Source organism: Heterocephalus glaber, unplaced genomic scaffold (genome assembly GCF_053883595.1).
Source record: "Heterocephalus glaber isolate CG9 unplaced genomic scaffold, H.glaber_assembly_v1.0 deba00001457, whole genome shotgun sequence".
Lineage (NCBI taxonomy): Eukaryota > Metazoa > Chordata > Mammalia > Rodentia > Bathyergidae > Heterocephalus > Heterocephalus glaber.
Genome location: NW_028258305.1, coordinates 39,020,866 through 39,038,540, shown reverse-complemented (window position 1 = coordinate 39,038,540; position 17,675 = coordinate 39,020,866). Strand labels below are relative to the sequence as shown.

The 17,675-nt window shown below is 47.3% G+C and overlaps 1 pseudogene; it reads left to right on the top strand.

Annotated features, from left to right (window-relative positions):
* Window positions 1–12,403: 12,403 nt before the first annotated feature.
* LOC101700482 (glucocorticoid modulatory element-binding protein 1 pseudogene) lies at window positions 12,404–13,920 on the top strand (annotated as a pseudogene).
* The last annotated feature ends 3,755 nt before the right edge of the window (window positions 13,921–17,675 follow it).

Below are 17,675 nucleotides of genomic sequence, written 5' to 3'. Positions count from 1 at the left end.
CTGGCTTGTGACTCCACAACGCAAGGCTGTAGTGACAGTAAAGAAGAGGGATGTGTGTGTGCCAGTATTGTATATTAGATCCTGCGAGTTGCATTTCTTTTCCTCCTCCCCATGTAAATGGTAACAAATGCAGTGCTCTCATATGAAGTTTTTTGGCTTAGAAAAATTCAGAATTATGCTTGTTATGAAAAGAATTTTCTAGTCATAGGATATTTTGATGTCTTATTCTGCTTCTAATTCAGAAAATGAAAGTTTGTGTGTATGTGTTCTCTTTTGAGTTTAGTTTTTTTCCCAGCCCTGATCCAGTCAGTGGTCATTTGTCATACTTGGTTGTCATATTGCTGTATTAATCTAGAATATCTCCCCATTTTGTATGTGTGTGTGTGTGTGTGTGTGCGCGCGTGCCTTGATTTTGATATTTAAGTGAGTTTTACATAGACCAAGTTGTATTTTACATTCTGGGTTTGTCTGTTTTCTTATGATTAGATTCTGGTTTAGATGTTTTTGGCAAGAATCTTAAATAGGTGGTTGTATTTAAGATGGATTTGTAGAAGTAAGTTGTTTGGGTGTAGATGAGTGTATTGTGTAAGTAGATGTCAAGGATTTAGGTTTGGGGCTCTGAAGCCTTAAAACAGAAAAGCATCTGTAGGTCAGAACTGAGACCTCAGTAGCGGGGACATTGGGTGCACTGATGTATGTCAGGTTGTTAGGACAATTCTTATGGGAGTCAGTCCCCACGTTTACATTGATTCACGTACCAAATACTTACTGATTGCCTGTTCTTTGCTGGATGATACTGATTGATACAGATCACTGAACAACGCCCAGAAAATCTGCCTGCTGTAGTTCGGTTAAATGTCCCCCTGGACTTGGCGCCTTAAAGGCTTAGTCCCCAGGGTGGTGCACTTGGGAGGTGGTGGGACCTTTAGGAGGTGAGGCCTAGTGGGATGTGCCTAGGTCCTAGGCAAGCCCTTGAAGGGACCGCGGGACCCTCGCCTCTGCAGCTTTACTTCCTGGATATGAAGTGAGTTGCTTCTCCATGCACTCCCACCACGACACACAGCCCTTGGCGGTGGCCCAAAGAGTGGGGCCAGATTTGAACTGGCATCTACAGATCTGTGAGACAGAATGCAGGTTTTCTAAGTGAATTGCCTTGGGTGTTTTGTTACAGTGATGGAGAGCTGACTGATACGCTTTGGCTTTGGAGAGCTGACATTCTACCAGGGAGATACTGGCAGTAAGCACTGCACGATAAGGAAATTTTCTGTAGTACAGTACCTCTCATGGGTAAAAGCAGGCTAAGGAGAGAGGAGTTGGGTTTGGGGTAGGGACTGTGGGCAATAGACTTATATAATCAGGTAGGGCTTATGGAGGAAGATTTGAACACAGACCAGGAGGAGGTGAGACTGCTAGGTGGGCATCTGGGCAGAGAAAACAGCTTAAGCAAAGGCCCAAGGCCAGCATGTGCATGATGTGCTGAAGGAACTGGAGAGGAAGGTGCTGTGAGAGACAGTGGGGCCACGTCTTCTCCTGCACAGGGGCCCACCCTTATGCTACCGGTGTACTACTTTTCCTACTTTTATTTGGCCGAAACTTGCTCAACAGAGTCTGCTGCTTTTCCTGTCTTCAAAAACATTCGCCTCCATTAAAAAGAAAGGGAGGGAGTGAGCAGTTGGGTTGCATAGGGCCTTGCAGACAGTTGTCGGGACTGGCTCATTCTTTTGACTGAAACAGGAAGTTGTGGCATTCGGTCAGAAGAATGGCATGGTCTGGCCTCTGGAGTATAGTAACCTGCTGTGGCGAGGAGAGCGGGAACATATAGCATATAGGCAGAGGCTAGCACGATGTTTTGTATCCAGGAGTACGATGATGGTGACTGAGGTGGTAGCATCGGTTGGTTTCTGGGGTTGTTTTGAACTCGGGTTTCCTGTGAGCTGTTAGAAGCACCAGGGAGCTCAGGTTGTCAGCAGCATAGCCTGTCCTACTGGGGTCTGCTGTCGGTGCCCCTTCACGCTCCTGTTTACTGGACAGCGGGTAGACAGTGGCTGTGATTAGACTTCAGGCATCACTTTAAGCTGCTGGTGAGGGTGCTTTCTAACAGTTCAGGAGCTGGTACTGGTGAGCGTGGCTTCCATCCCGTCCTCCTGGAGGTGGTGATTTGCTGTTGACATGGCTGCAGTAAAAGAGCCTAAGCCAGTGTGAGCTTCCCAAGAGTGAGGTAAACAGAAAGCCCTGAAGCCCGGTGCACCAGCACTAGGGAATGGGAGGAGCAGGAGGGGACGCAGGGTGACAGTGAGGAGGGAGGAGCTGATATTTCTTCTGTTCTTACTCATGACATCCCTTGGCTGTGGTTTCTTTTACCTGATCGGTCTGATAACTGGTGAATCTACCTGGAATGCAGTGGTTCCTAAGTTGCCCTTTATCTGACCATTCTATGCCTTCTTTGAAGGCAGCTCAGGCATAAAATTTGTTTTTCTTTTCATCTAGTATAGTGGTCTTGGCTTTTATGGGACCTCAGCCATCTCTTGAGCTGACAAAGCAGTGGCAGGATGAGGGGCCACACAGTGTAAATGGACCTGAGGCTCCAGACAGGACCCTGGGAGAGAGCGTAGAGAGATGATACGCAGTCTGGTGCTAGCTAGCTCTGGAGGAAACTAGATTGGCTGTGTGCCCTAGTGCTGTGGTGGGCTTCCGTACGGATGCGGGTCTTTTTCCATGTGAAAGTGTTTCTGAGGATACAGTGGTTGGCACTGTGTAGAAGGGAGTGCGAGACGAAGTTTGGTTGATCATAGAGTGTTTACAGCACACATTAGGAGGTCAGGAGGTGAAGTGAAAAATCCTGAAGTTGAAAATGAACACTTAGCTGTTGGTCTGGCATAGTTGAGGTAGTAATAGTTTAAAGAGAGAGGAAATTCTGTACTTTTATGGGTGCTGAAGCTTAAGAGAATTATCTAGTAGGAATATTTTGTCCTTGGCTAGCCCTACACTGTCATGGTCAGTGTGTTCTGCGCTGATTTCTCCCTGGACCTCGTGCGGGGAAGCGGAGGGAGCTGCTTGCCTGGCACAGTGGACCTTGCAGCTCCCTTAGCTGGCCCGTGTGGTCCTGATGTTCCAAAGCTGGACCAGAGCTTTGTAGCTTCAAGAAGTTTTTCTTCATCTCCAGGGCTGATAGGGTTTCAGAGTGGAGTCATGAACCAGGCTTCCATGAGAAAGCCTGTTGGACGGGCACAGTGTTCAGGTCGGGTGGGACGTGTCTTTCTACACAGGTGAATCAGTCAGTGCTCACTACAGAAACAGACTTAAGATACACAAATATATGAGAATTTTCAAGGTAGGCTTCATGGCCGGCCACAGAGTCCAATGTGGAAGCATGCAGAGGGTCTGTCTGCGTGCTGGAGATCTGAAGGATGGAGTGGAAGGCCTGGAGCTCGCTGTAGTGTCTGGTTCGAGTCTATCAGGAGCCCAAAGGGTCTGCAGTGGAAGGCTGAAGACATCCAAGGTGAAGGTGAAGACTGCAGCTTCTTGGACAAAACAGAAGCGAGCCTGCCTTCCTTGTTTCCCCTTCGTACCACTCAGGTGACAAGCTGCCCTAGCGTGGCTCTCCTGTCTTCCGTAAATCCCCTCAGCCACACAACTGTGCTGATCCAATTTAGCTGGGAGTTTCTCACTCAAGTTCACACAATCACTGAACTGTCAAAACAGGAAACACCCAGTTTTACAATGGGAAGATTCTTTCTGGACTAGAGTGTAGTACTGGAGAAAAGCCAGTCAGATGGTCTTGTTTGTTTGTTTGTTTTGTTTTATTGGTACCGGGGATCGAACTCAAGTCCTTGCACTTGCGCAGCAGACGGTGAAACCACTGAGCTAAATCCCCAGCCCTAGATGGTCTTTGTAGTTGGTGTCATGGACAGCATGTTGTCCCCCTGTCCTGCTGATGGGGTTTGACATCTTGGCTTCACTATGTGCTATGGTATCTCCTCTCTTCACACCGACCATTTCTTTGCTAAAAAGACAGGGCCTGTGATTGGAATGCAGGTGTGTTGGATCTCCCCATGCAACACTAGAAGCAGCTGGTGGAGTATGTTTTAACAATTCTGGCTAATTTGCCAGTGACTGTGGGTACTACAACAGTAGATAGAGAAACACCTAAGGAACATTTAATGGATTCAGCAAAACTTGGACATTAGTATTTTCATTCTGGCAACATCCTGTGGTAAACTATGTATAACATAAAAGTTAGCATTTAACTATTTTTATGTGTGCAGTTCTTTGTCATTAGGTTTAGTCACACTATACGCACGGCTGGCAGTCTCTAATTGGCGGCTCGTGATTGGTGACTGAGTGCAGGAAATGGAAGCTGGGCCAGCAGGAGTACAGTTCAGACCATCATGGAACAAGGCCAGTTAGGGCCGGGAGCTGGAGCCCTGGTTGTGGGTCTACGCCAAAGCTTGGCAGTGATTAGTCTGTGATTTCTCTCTCTGTTTTGGTGTGTGTGACAGGACAGTAACAGCGGCACCTGTCTCAAGGATGCCACAAGAAGCAAATGAAATGTATCTCGGAACACTTTGAACATCAAAGTGTAGTGTCTGCCTAAGGGATTGTTTTCAGATCAATTGTTGCAGCGTGGGAAGGGAGCAGAGGTTTGAAATTCTAAGGGAATTCTTTTTGTCTCAGGCACTTTAAAGAAATCCAAACAGCTGTATGGGTAGAATACTTCTCATTTTCTAAAGCTGAAAGGGAATTTAATAAAATCTTGCAATGAATTTTAAAAATTGTGTTTTGAAAATAATGACATTGAAGGCATTCTGGAAAATACCAAGATAAAAAAGAAAGTCTTATAGCATAACCATTTTTAAGGTTTTGGTATATCCTTTTAATTTTTTTATCTCCATGAGTACATACACTTATGAAATTGGAATACTTTTTTTTATCACCTTTTACATAATATATTTGCAATAATACTTGGCCCTTAGTATTCTACTACCCATGTTATACTTTTAACCATTCTCATTTTAATTTGATCCAAGTACCACTACATGAACATTTAGGGGAAGGGGTTTATTTGGCTTACAGTTCATAGAGGTTTCAGTCCATAGTCAGCCAACTCCAAGGGAGGGAGGACAAACGGGCAGCTACATGAACATTTTTGAGCACATTGGTTATTTTTCTTAAAATGTATCTTTATAAGATATTTCTGGAGTAGCACTGAGTAAAATGACACGAGTATTTTATTAATAATATGCCAAAATGTTACATGAGTCTTCAGTTCCACCTCTCAGTTCAGCTACAACTTCCTGTTTATTGCCATTGGTATTTCTTTAGGTTATGTATTGTATGTTTAGATCTTTGTCCATCCATAAAGGGATTGTCCCGTGTACCTTTAAATCTTTTTATAAAAGATAGTAATTTTTTGCCAAGTATGTTTTATTTTTATTTTTATTTTTTTTGTATTAAATTCTTTTATTGGTACATTGTAGGTATACAACACAATTACATTTCTCATTGGGAACTGTACCTTTATATAATGCATCTTGGTTCTTATTTTTTCCCCATTCCTAGCCCTCCCTTCACGCCCTCCACCCTTCCCTGTTTACAAAGACTTTATTTCCATTTATTCCATTTCTCATCATTTTTTTCCTTTCCCTTCTTTCCTTTCCCCTGCCCCTCCCACTACCCCTACCCCTTTGGACCTTTTATTCCTATTTTACATTATCGATTATTCATTCTAATCATTGGTACATTTTAGGTATACAATATAATGACATTCATCATTGGAAATTTGCACCTTTACATAGTCTCTCTTGGTTCTTGTTTTTCACCCTTGCCCAGCCCTCCCTTCAACCCCTCCAGCCCTCCCTATTTACAAAGATTTTGTTCCTATTTTTCCATTTTCTCATATTAATCCCATTCCCTTCTATCCTTTCCCTTAGCCCTCCCACTTCCTTTCCCTTTGCCCCTTTTCTTCCTATTTCGCGTGACCTATTCTACATTTAGTCCTTATTTACACTTTCAGTTTCTCACATCAGAGAAACTATTTGGTATTTACACATCTGTGTCCTATTTCACTTAAGAGTATTGCCTCAATGTGCATCCACTTAGCCATAAATGTCTCTAATTTCTCATTTTTTATGGCTGAGTAGTACTCCATTTTATAAAAAAACCCACATTTTCTTTACCCAGTCTCCAGTTGATGGGCATTTGGGCTGTTTCCAAGTTTTAGCTATTATAAACTGCGCTGCTATGAACATGGGTGCACATATATCACTGTGGTATGATTCTTTTCCAAGTATGTTTTATAGATTGCCTTTTCATGATAATGTTTCCCTTGATAGTTTTCTTATTTTTAACCCTAAAACACCCTTCTTTCTGAAATTAGGCAGCTGTTCCTTGCAGTTTGTTCTAGTTATGGTCCTCCTGGCCTCCCTTCCATGTGTAAAATGTGCTGCTGTGGTAACACAGTGGAGCTCTTTTTGGTGTATCTCTAGATGAGGCTCTAATGTGAGCCCCCCACCCCAAGACAACCATTAGGGTCTTCATGTGGCCCCTTCTCTGCTGCCCCAATTCTCCCTGCCCTTTAGCTGCCTTACTATCTTTGGAGTTAGGTTATAATCCCGCCACTTGCAGGTTTTCAGAAGAGCTAGGCTGCTGCCCCTTTAGGCTGGCTGTCTTCCTCCTCCACCTGCACTGTGCCCCAGGAAGTGGAGTACCCCACCAGCCGCAGCCCACTTCCCCTGTGATGGGTTGGCTGGTGGGTGGTGAGGGAGGCCCGAGCCTGCCTTCCCTGGCAGGCTGGGGTGACAGGGATCTCTCCCATCCTCTGCCTGGGCCTCAGCAGTGGCTGGGGCCCAGAAACATTCCTTCTGGTTGGTTGGTGGCTTTCCTGTCTGGCCTGCCCCGGAATACTTCACCCTCTTCTATCGATTCCCTCCTCTCTTGCTCTGTTGAATGTGTCAGCTGTTTCTTGATAGAACCCTGAGCCAGTCCAAGCTTCTTACTCCTGTGGACTGTGCAAACAGTGTGGCTGTACTTTGGCTCAAGGGTCCTCTAGTCTGGTCACCCATGTCCTGGGCAGGATTATATCATCCGGGGACCTGGAGAGGGGCCAGTCTTCATTGTGCACTGAGCTGGTTCCTGCCTCGCTGGGTTCTTAGGCATCTAAAAATACATTAAAGTAGTGATGGCACACACCTGTAACCCCAGCATTCTGGGAAGCTGAGGTGAGAGGGTCAAGAGTGATAGTCCAGGCTGGGCAATTTGGCTACGTAGTAAGACCTTGTTTGAAAAAACAAGGGGGCGCTGGGTTCAATCCTCACTACTGGGAAGAAGGGGGAAAAAAAGTCACAGGTAAGAGTATTTGCCCACTACCTTTGATCCCCTTCCAGAATCTCAGCTTGGAATGGTTCTGGGCAGAGGTAATTAGATTTTGGATTCCTCCAAATCTTTTTCTGTGGATTTGCATACGTACAGATGTGCTCTTAGAAAACAAGTGGTTTATTGCCACCCACATAGATGGAATCATACTACGTTGTATTATGCAATCTTTTGCTTTTTAGCCCAATAAACTTTGGAGGACTTTCCACATTAATAATACTGGTCTACTTGATTCTCTTAAGCTGCATCAGGATCTGGGGAAGGGCTGTAAAACAGCTGCTTTGGCCCACTTGAGTTTCTGTCTGCTGGAGTGGGGCTGGAGCATGCACTTGCAAGTTCCTAGTGGCGTTGATGCTGCGGTTTTCCTCCTGCCGCAGGTGTGGACTGAGGAGACATTCCCTGACCAGTATTTGGGTTGTTTCCAAACCTGGTGCATCTATTCTGGGACTTATCCAGGGTGGGTATGGAAGGGTGGGATTCCAGGCACAGCCCTAGGGTACCTTGAATGCCCTTAGATTTTGCCCATTTTGCTTTCTCAGTTTGGCTGCAGCAGTTCACAGATAGTTTGCACAGACCCCTGCTCCCTCAAGTTAAAAAGAAATCCTGTGGGAGTTTTGACTGGGATTGCAGTCTTCCAACAGATTAATTTAGGAGAATTGATTATACGAAATACTACAACATTTAAGATTTCCTCTTCTCATTTGATAGGAATGGAATACAATGGTGATAATTATTTTAAATTTGGGAAGTCATGGCTCAGGCTGGGGTAATTACACTGGAAGAAATGTTCTAGTTGCTCCTTCAGGAGTCAGTGGCTCTGATCAGCTCAGTTTAAACAAAGTAGATAAGGTTCTTACCCATGATCTTTACCATGCTCTTACCCCATGAATGAAAGTGCAGTTATTCAAACTGTAGGGAGGGAATGGCCTGCACCCAGTGGCGCCTCTCCATGGCTCTTCTCTCCCAGCTGGGTGCTTCGCATGCAGGCTTTGCATTTTATGCTCGGCTCTGAGTGTGCTTGAGAGTGCGACTATAGGGCTTATAATTTAGGCGTGAGGGTGGGTAGAAGATACAGTGGCCAACTAGGAGAGAGAGTGGAGCGAGTGTCACTAGCTGTCACAAGTGAAGGGCTGTGGAAGCCACCCAAGAAAGGAGAGCGGGCGTTCTGTTCTCCATCAGGGCTCGGTTGGGATGGCTCAGGACTTGAGGGAGGGCATCTCGGAAGCCGGAACGTTGTGAGAGATGGGTAGTTAGCAGGTGTGTTCTAGAAACTTGCAACACCGTAGTACTGAGGTCTCTGAGTCAGTCAAGTGTGGGAGGTTACCCAGTTTTGGTAAGTGGGGGGCCATGCCAATGTGCATAGACGTTTTGTACTTGGAGTTTGCAGCCCACACGTGTGTTCCAGGTTGCTCCATGGTAGTTTTGCACATCCTCGCCGGGCCTATCCAGAATGTCCTGGTTACTTTCTCAGGTTAGCAGTACAACTGCCAAAGCGGGTGTGGTGGTGCAAGTCTGTAATCTCAGCACTCTGGGAGGCCAGGGCAGGAGCATAGCAAAATAAAAAGGTCCTGTTTTAAAGTCCTCAGATTGCAACCCCAACACAGCCCCAAAACCTGTCAAAATGGAAATAACCACTAGGTGTCAGCCTTGCACCATGCAAAATTCTTATCCAAGCCCAGGACCTTTAGCGTTTGGCGGGATCTCTTCCGTTGCACAGCCAGCCCCTCCCCAGCCCCCTCCCCACTCAGCGGTTGGCCTAGGATTGGGGTGTGAGTGTTCTGTGCACCAGCCTTCAGGGGTTGGCCAGAGGATCTCCCTAGGGCGTCTACCTTTTTCTTTTCTGGTGTGGAGGTACGGAGGCGGAGCCTATGTAACTAGCCCAGCAGCCGGCCTCGAGAGAGGGGCCCGGAGTGAATCCTGGTGTGGGGGAGACCACACCAGGTATGTACCTCCAGCTTCAGTGCGGCCTCCCCGCCTGCCCCCAGCAGCAGCTGGTCTACCCACACCCTTCCTGCACCCGCTCACGTTCCTGCTGGATTCTCCAGCTAGTAGAAAAAGCAGGTCTTGGTAACAGCTGCCAAGAACAGGAAGCCTGAATGAACTAATAGTTCTTCCTCTTCATTTCTAAATAATACAGAATATATTCTTTTACCACAACAGAAATCAGAGAGATCTTTGGAAAATCCCCAGATATTTAGAAATTCAAGATCATTCTTCTAAATAATCCGTGGACCAAAGAAGAAATCAGAAGAGACAACTTAGAGAATCCTTTGACCTGAATGACTGCAAACAAAGCATATCAAAATGTATGGGGTGAAGTTAGAGGAAAGGTTTGCCCCTCAAGACTCAGCTGGAAACAGTCCAGATCTCCATGAGCAACGGCACACAAAGCGCGGCAGAGCCACACCATAGCACACACTGCAATGAAGTAGCAGCGACTTGGAACCCTGGAATACCCTGCAATGAGTTAAAATCACAAGAGGGTGACAAGCAGTCATGTAGAATCACAAACAGTCCTGCCACACTTTCGAGCCTCCTGTGCTGGAATTACAGACGTGGGGCATTTCTGCTGCAGGTATAAAGCTGTGTGTTTGGGCACATACACATTTAAGAGTCTTATATCTTCGTGTTGATTTGACCCTTTTGTCACTGAGTAATGTTCATATCTGGTAATATTTCGTGTTCTAATGTCTACTCTGATATTAATATGATTCCAGAAGACTGACATAGTTTATCTTTTTTCTGTCCTTTTAATCTTAATCTGTTTTTAATTTCAGTATTTTTTGGTAAGCAGCACATAATTACATCTTGCTTTTTATCCAACGTGATCCTTTCTCTCTTTTAATTTGAACACTTAAGACTAGTAACATTTAATGTAAGGGTCCATATGATTTTGATTAAGTGTGCCAGTTTGCTTTTTCTGTTTGCCTCATTTGTTTTTTGTTTCCCCTTTTTCTCCTCTTTTTGGATTGAATATTTTTACAGTTCCATCTTATCTCCTCTGTTGACTTGTTAGCTCTACTTCTTTACTTTTTTATTTTTATTTTTTTGTGGTATTGGGGACTGAACTCAGGGCCTTCCCACTGAGTACGTCCCCACCCCTTTTAAAAAAATTATTTTGAGACAGGGTCCTGCCTCAGCCTCCCAGAGTGCTGGTATACATGGATGGACACTATGCTTGGTGCCTTCTTTGTTTTATTTTTAGAGTGGGGGCTCCAGGGTTTATGACGTGCATCACGATGCGCATGACCCTTCTGAGTTCCCTAGTGAGGATCCTGAGTTACCATGAACTTTCTTTTCTTTCTTTTGTTCTCTTTTTTTGAGACAGGTATCGCTATGTTGTTCAGGCTGCCCTTGAACTCACTATGTAGCCCGGGCCAACCTCAAACTCAAGGAGATCCTCCTGCTTCAGCCCTCTGAGTGTTGGGATTACAAGTGTGCACCACACCTGGCAAGAATGCATTTTGAAGTTAAGAAAGCATGAAAGCATTTAGTTTATTAAAGTCAACTGTTAATTCTAATCTCATCTCTAATATAAGGTAATGACAAATAATATCAACAAGTATGTAAAAGGTGATCAAGGAACCAGAGGAGGGGTGGGGGGAGGTCAGGGAAGGGGATTAGAGAAAAACCGAAGCTGTAATATGTACATATAACTAATCCCCAAGATGACTGTAAACTGTGTGAATTGCGAACATGTGCTAATAAAATAAAATTTAAAAAATTTAAAAAGTGTACAAATTGAAGCCCATGTAGCTTTTATCTTGAAATGTCCTCCACCAGCTCCCGCAGAGGCAGCTGTGAGCTGAGCTAGTGTGCTGATTTTCAGAGAAGGGGCTGAGGATCACAAAACTCCCAGAGTTAGAGTGGGGAAGACGCGGTCTCCAGCACTGGCTGGAAGCCACATACCTTCTGTGAGTTTCCTCATCCACAAAGTGAAGATCAGAGAGACTCAGAAGGTGGCTCCAAAGATGCAATAAAATAGTTTGCAGTGTGTCCGGGCACTGGTACCACATCGGCATTCAGCAAAAACCTCAGAGATGTCATAAAATGAGTTGAAAACCATGGAGCTACTCAGGCATCAAGGACAAGATCACTTCTTCCACTCCTAGGTGCATTTATTTTCCCTTCATCTATTTTCCGGCTGGGGCTTCTCTTTTTAATAATTGCTAGCTTTTTCCATAACACAGCAAATTCTAGACTTGACTTCTGTTGTAGTCCATTTTCTGTTGCTACTAACACAACACCTCAGCCTGCGTAAGTTATGAAGAAAAGGGGTTTAATGTTGAGATCCCTTATTACTGCACTGATTATGTGACTAGATGAATCCATTCTGGAGACCAGAGCCCCAGTCACCTCTTAAAGGTCCCACAGCATCGCATCTCCGAATGGAGGTTAATGTTTAACATGCGTTTGGGGCTTGGGGTGAACCGTATTCAAGGCATAGCAGCTGGCTTGGTTTCAGTCACACAGATGAGTTCTGCTGTCCGAGCTGTCACCACTCCCTTCTCCACTTCCCCTCCCTTCCCTCATCTTTCCTGAAATCTGCCTTTGTGCTTGTGTCTGTGTGGTTGCCATGAGATCACCTTGGTCCTCCACACTGCCTTCCCCCTCCTAGCTGGATGCACCCTAAGAAGAGTGTGCTGGACAGACTCCCAGGGCACGCTCCCCCGTGTTCCCCCTCAGTGAGCACTCTGGCAGCGGCTAGCTGTGCCTCGGGTGGAGGAGGCCAGCTGCGTGTGGCCCTGTGAGCTCTGGCGAAGTCAGCCTGAGGATGACAGGATGTCTGCTCGAGGGTCTCACCTGAAGAACTCGCTACCCACTGTTCTCGGGGAGACAGCGAGCATCCACCTGTGTTTCAGGCTGACATGTGAGGATGCCCTACACATGAAGAGGTCCTAGGTGGATTCTAGCTGAGCTTCAAGAGCGTTGCAAGGTTTGCCCTGCAGGCCACCTGGGGGTTGCGATTTGCCACGGACACCTTTAGTTCTAGTTTTAGCCACATTTACATAAGAGATCACAAGAGTCTGACATGTCAGGAGCTTCGCCCTGGCAGGCCGTGGAGGGTGTGGTGGGCGCTACAGCAGGGGCAGGAGCAGGGGACTCTGGTCCTAGGTGGGCTCCATCCCAGGTGCAGCAGTTGGAAGCTGCAGTCTTTCTCTCCCCACAGTGGGGGCAAATGATCCCAGAAGCAAGAGGCCCAAGGAGGGTGGGTCAGTAATGCAAATGGTCCTTAGTGTTTATACCCATAGTGTCTTGGGGTACAAAAGCAAAATTAGAGAACACAAAGACAGTGCTGACCCACGCAGGCAGCCCCAGCGATCTGACTTCAGTGAAAGATGGGTAATGCATAAGTGAGTGTTTGTGGGAGCTATAGTTGTGGTGCCCACTGAAGGAAATGAAGGGGACAACCCTGACTTCACTGAAACCCAGTCATCTTGGAGTTACAGCCTGTGAAACAAGGGATTGATGAACCCAGGTCGGAGAACAACATGGCAGTTCTAGCAACAGAAACTCACATGATACACAAAATTGAAGAAGGAATTGATACAAGTGTTATAGAAGCAAATGAGGATATGGAAATTGCTTACCCCATAACTTGCGGGGAGAGTGAAGCCATCCTCCTCTGGGAGAAGTTTGTGTGTCCAGGAATAAATGTGAGATGTGTCAAGTTCAACGATCAGCTGATCAGCCCCAAGCATTTTGTTCAGCGGGCTAGCAGGTCCACTCTGAAGGGCTGGAAGAGAACAATTGTTTGGGTGGAATCATGCTCAGGAAAAATGATTCTGAGCAGAAGACTCTGAGGTAATTTCACAGGACACTTTGATGTTCTGGAAAGGAATAGCAGATGATGGAATAGGGCTGATGGAAGAGGTTGTTTGCAATATCCAGAAGGAAACAGAGGAGCGTTGCAGGGGAGTTCAGCAGCGAGTCCTCCAGGCTCCCTTCCAGATCCCGGGTGCTGCTGTACTCAACAACATAGCACATATACATGGCCTAATGGACACGGTCAAGAAGGTTCTGGACAACAGAAGGAACCAAGTAGAGCAGAGAGCAGAGTAGTTTCCCAATACTCTGGCAGATACCATTGCTTATCAGATACTAAGCAATGGAGAAGTTACCATGTAGAGCCTGACTCACTGGTGGTCGTCAAGGTTGAATTGGACCCTCGAAGAAGGAATAGTGATAGGCATGTAATGAAAAAGCAACTAAATTAGCCATCAGAAGATTTTTGTCCTGGACCGAGCACTTAAACTTGGAACACCATTTGGAAGAAAGAGAAGCCAGCCTAGGATGATAGGCTGAAATCGCAGATAGTTCGAAATGTGGTACTGATGCCTGTGAGCACTCCTAAATCTCCCAAAAGGCCCGGCTCTAGAGGCCGGGCTCCACCACTGTCCTTAGCCTTCTCCTGTTCAGCAGCAGCCTCGGTTCACAGCTGTCTCCCCATTGCCATCACCCCAGTGGTCAGTCCTTCTCCATGCCACACCGAGCCAGGGCTCCAGCCCTGTGACTGTCTACACATTGCCTTCTGGCTCCAGTTGTTGAAACAGCAACAAAACAACAAATATTTTGGACCCAAACAGCCTTCCTTTGGAATCCAGACTTGGGCTTCCTCACTTGGAGTCTCTGACATTTGCCTTTCCTCCGAGGTCCCTGCCTCTTCTGCAGAATTATACAGAACAATGTAGCAGCCAGAGCGCACAGTGGGTACTTAATGAATGCTAACTTCCTTTGCCTACATTTGAGTTACCTTTTGCATGATTCTCCTAACAGACCCTGGGATATAGGCGGGTGCTTTTTCATTCCCATTTCAGAGGTGAGAAACAGGCTTCAGAGAAGTGTAATGACTTGCATGAGGTCTGGGGATTGGAGCTCGGTTTGGACCCTGGAAGTCCTGACCACGTATGAGACTGCTACCGAACTGGCCCTGCTGGGTTTTAATCCTGGCCCAGCCAGGATCACTGGTTGAGTCACTAGTTGAGTGACCTTTCTGGGCCTCAGCTTCCTGTCTACAAAGTGGGGATTATAGGAGTGAGCACCCCAAGGTTTATCGTGAGGATAAATGAGCTAGTAGTACCTGAGGGGTCAGACTGGGGAGCAGGAAGCGCTAGTCTTGATGGCTATAACCACAGCAGGCCAATAGGAGGCACTCTTAGTGCCGGTTTGGGGATACTTTCTTTGAGCATTCTGGGGACTGTCCTCAGAGTTCCAGGGGTCCTGCATGTTGGCGTGAGCACAGGGGAGTTAGGCACTACCTACCTAGGTCAAATCGCTTTTGCTTGCTCCAGAGCGTGCTGTGTTAGGAACCTTGGGAGGCCTCCCCAGAGCCAGGAGGCTGACTGTGACCACTGCACATCCACACCTGAGCTTTCGTCATCCCACCCCTGTCCCCGGTGTGCCTCTGCCTGCTTGCCTGCAGCTCCAAGAGAGCATGCTCTTTATATTCAGCTGGCGACTGAAGGGCTCCAAAAATTGATTTATATCCATGGTAACTGTCACCCAGGCGAACAGTAAGAAACAAGAGTCTCTTCTTTCCATTCACACCGAATGGAGCCCGGGCCCAGAAACCATTAGGCCCAGCTCTCCCTCCGGCTAGCCCTGGCCCGGTCTCTTTGAGGACGATGTGTGCGTTGTCTCCCTCTCCCTCTCCCTCTCCCTCCAAGGAGCCCCGGCTGATGGCTTGAGCCTGCCTGTGAGCCTGCCTGGGACAGCAAGCTCCGGACTGCAGACCTGGGAAGCTGGCTTCTCGGGTAAGGGCCGGAAGATTCCGGAGTGTCTGTCAGACACATTCCAGTGGGCCGGGGATGCTTGGAGAGGCCTGTGTGTAATGAATGGTCGTCTATAGCTTCTAGAGAAGGGGTTGGAGGGATGGGTGTGGGGTCCCCAGTCAACTTTCTTTCTTGTGGTGAGAAGACAGACTCTCTCTTTTGACTTGGAAGCTGGGTTGATGTTTTCTTTGAGGTATTTTTTTCTGACTGGTTTTCTTTCCCTTTTGCTTCTGATGCCTTATATATGGGGAAGTAATGAGGATGTCTGAAACAGAGAGAGCGAGAACATGACTGATGTGGATACCTTTTTCTACATTTGTTATTTGGTTGTGCTCAAGTTCTGGGCTAGTTGCTTTGGAAATTTCAAATGGCTTAGAGCAAGAATTTTGCAATGTGTTCCTTAAAACTCTGGTCTTAAGAAATGCTCTGTGAACAGATAGGCCTCTACAGTCATACAGATTTGGAAATTGCTTCACACTGTCCCCTGTTGGAGTATCGAAATACTTAGCCAATGTCAAAGGCCCTGAAACACGGTGGAGTTGGCACTAGTGCAGCATTAGTTAAGCTCGTATTTCCCAAATTATCCTTACCATAGAACCTCTTATCTTTTGCTTTCAGATTTGTTCCACAGAACACAATTGGGAATGACCGGGCTGCAGAGTTTCACTGGTCCTGGGGCAGGTCATGATCCCAGTCTGTGGCTGGAGCCGTAGGATCAACTGGAATCCAAGGAAATGGGTCTTCCGTTTCCCCCTACTCCCACATTCCTCAGCTGCAAGGGTTTTCCCTAGGTTTGAGCGATGAGAAGTTGGGAGGAGATTGGACCCCCAGCAGCATCTTAGAAGGGTGCCCTCCGGCTTCATGAACTCTTCCAAGGATGGAGAAGTCACTGCCTCCAGCAGAAGCCTGCTGTTAGCGCCTGTTAAGAAGTTGGTCCTCCTGCTAGTCTTAGCCCTGGGAGCCACTTGGCCAAGCCCAGTGCCTCAGGCGCTGAGCTCTAAGTGGCTGAATGGCAGCCTCTGGTCTCAGTGTCTTCACCAGTGCTTACACCTGGCAGGGGCCCTCAGCACCCCATCCTTCTCTAGCCGGCTGTGGTTCTGACAGCCTGCCTTCCCTGTGTTGGCAAGGAGCAGATCTGCCTTCCTGACAGCCCAGGTCAGGATGGGCTATGTTGGTCCCTGCCTATTATTTTCTCCTGGGGTGGCAACTCTTATGTGATGAGAAAGGTTCTTTAAGGTTTACACCAAGTGTGTGATTTATGTTCACATGGATCAAATCGGTTTTTCAGGCCAGTGAGCAGGATTTGTCAGGCTTTCTGTTTCATGAATTGCATTTTCCTCAGCCCGTGGGTCTTTGAGTAGACACAGAATCTCATTAGAAATCTGTTAGTTTAATGTCACACAAGCCTCCCACACAGGCCTGCTGCAGTAAGGGCCTTGCTCCGCACATGAAGGGGCGCAGCAGGGTGGATGAAGGGCTACTTGGCCTAGTGTCTAGTGTGGCTCAAAACGCCTCATCTGTGCTCCTTTGTCCCTTGGTGGGGTCCAGTTGTAGGGGTTGTGCCTGGGGTTTACCAAGCCTCTGGGGCCCTGCTTCACTCCACATCCTACCCTGTTCCAGGGAAGAGTAGCCTATTGTATTGACCAATACTTTAATTGCCTTGTCCTTTCTCGTGCTTTATTTCTCTTTCTCCCCGCCCCCCCTTTCTGTTACAAGAACTTTCCCCACTCATTTCTTTGGGCTAGGTCTAATGGTGACAATTCTGTTTCCTTCATCTAGGAATATCTTCATTTGATTTTCATTCTTGAAGAATATTTTTGCCAGGCTTCATGTTTTCCAAAAGCTGGGCAGATGAGTCCGGCTGGGGAAGAGGTTTTCTTCTAGCGAGCTTTGTGCTGGACAAATCACAAGGCTGTTCCACAGACCCCTTTAAGGCTGACAGCAACTGTGTGTAGTCAGTTATGATTGTACCCATTTTAAAGATGAGGAAACAGAAGCTGAGAAAGGGTAGGAGCTGGCCAGAGGGCATCGTGTTGGACCCGGCCCTGCCTGGCTGCTCAGCCTGCCCACCTTTCTGCTCTAGAAGCAGTCTGGGAGCAGAACTGCACGGGGCCCAGAGGGCTCCTAATTGGGGCTCATGGTGGGCATGGCGGTGCACACCTGTAATCCCAGCACGTGGGAGGCTGAGGCAGGGGAATCACTGTGAGTTCAAGGCCAGCCTGAACCATATGGTGAGACCTTGTCTCAAAAACAAAAAACAAAACCCAATTGGGTTTCACTTGCCCTTACCCCCTGCCCCCAGCCCGTCTGTACTTCCTGGCTGTGGTCACACCCTGTGCCCAGTGCTCCCTGCGCTGGCCCCGGCCCCGGGTGCCAAGTCAGCCACATGGGAGTGCCCAGAGCCCGGGGGCAGCCACGGGGGAAAGGCCACCAAGGGGAAAAGCCTCGTGCTCGCCTCTCCACACACAGGGAGCCGGCTCCTTCCGAGAGCGGTTGCTATGCAGCTGTGTTTATTCAAGGCAGCCTTGCAGG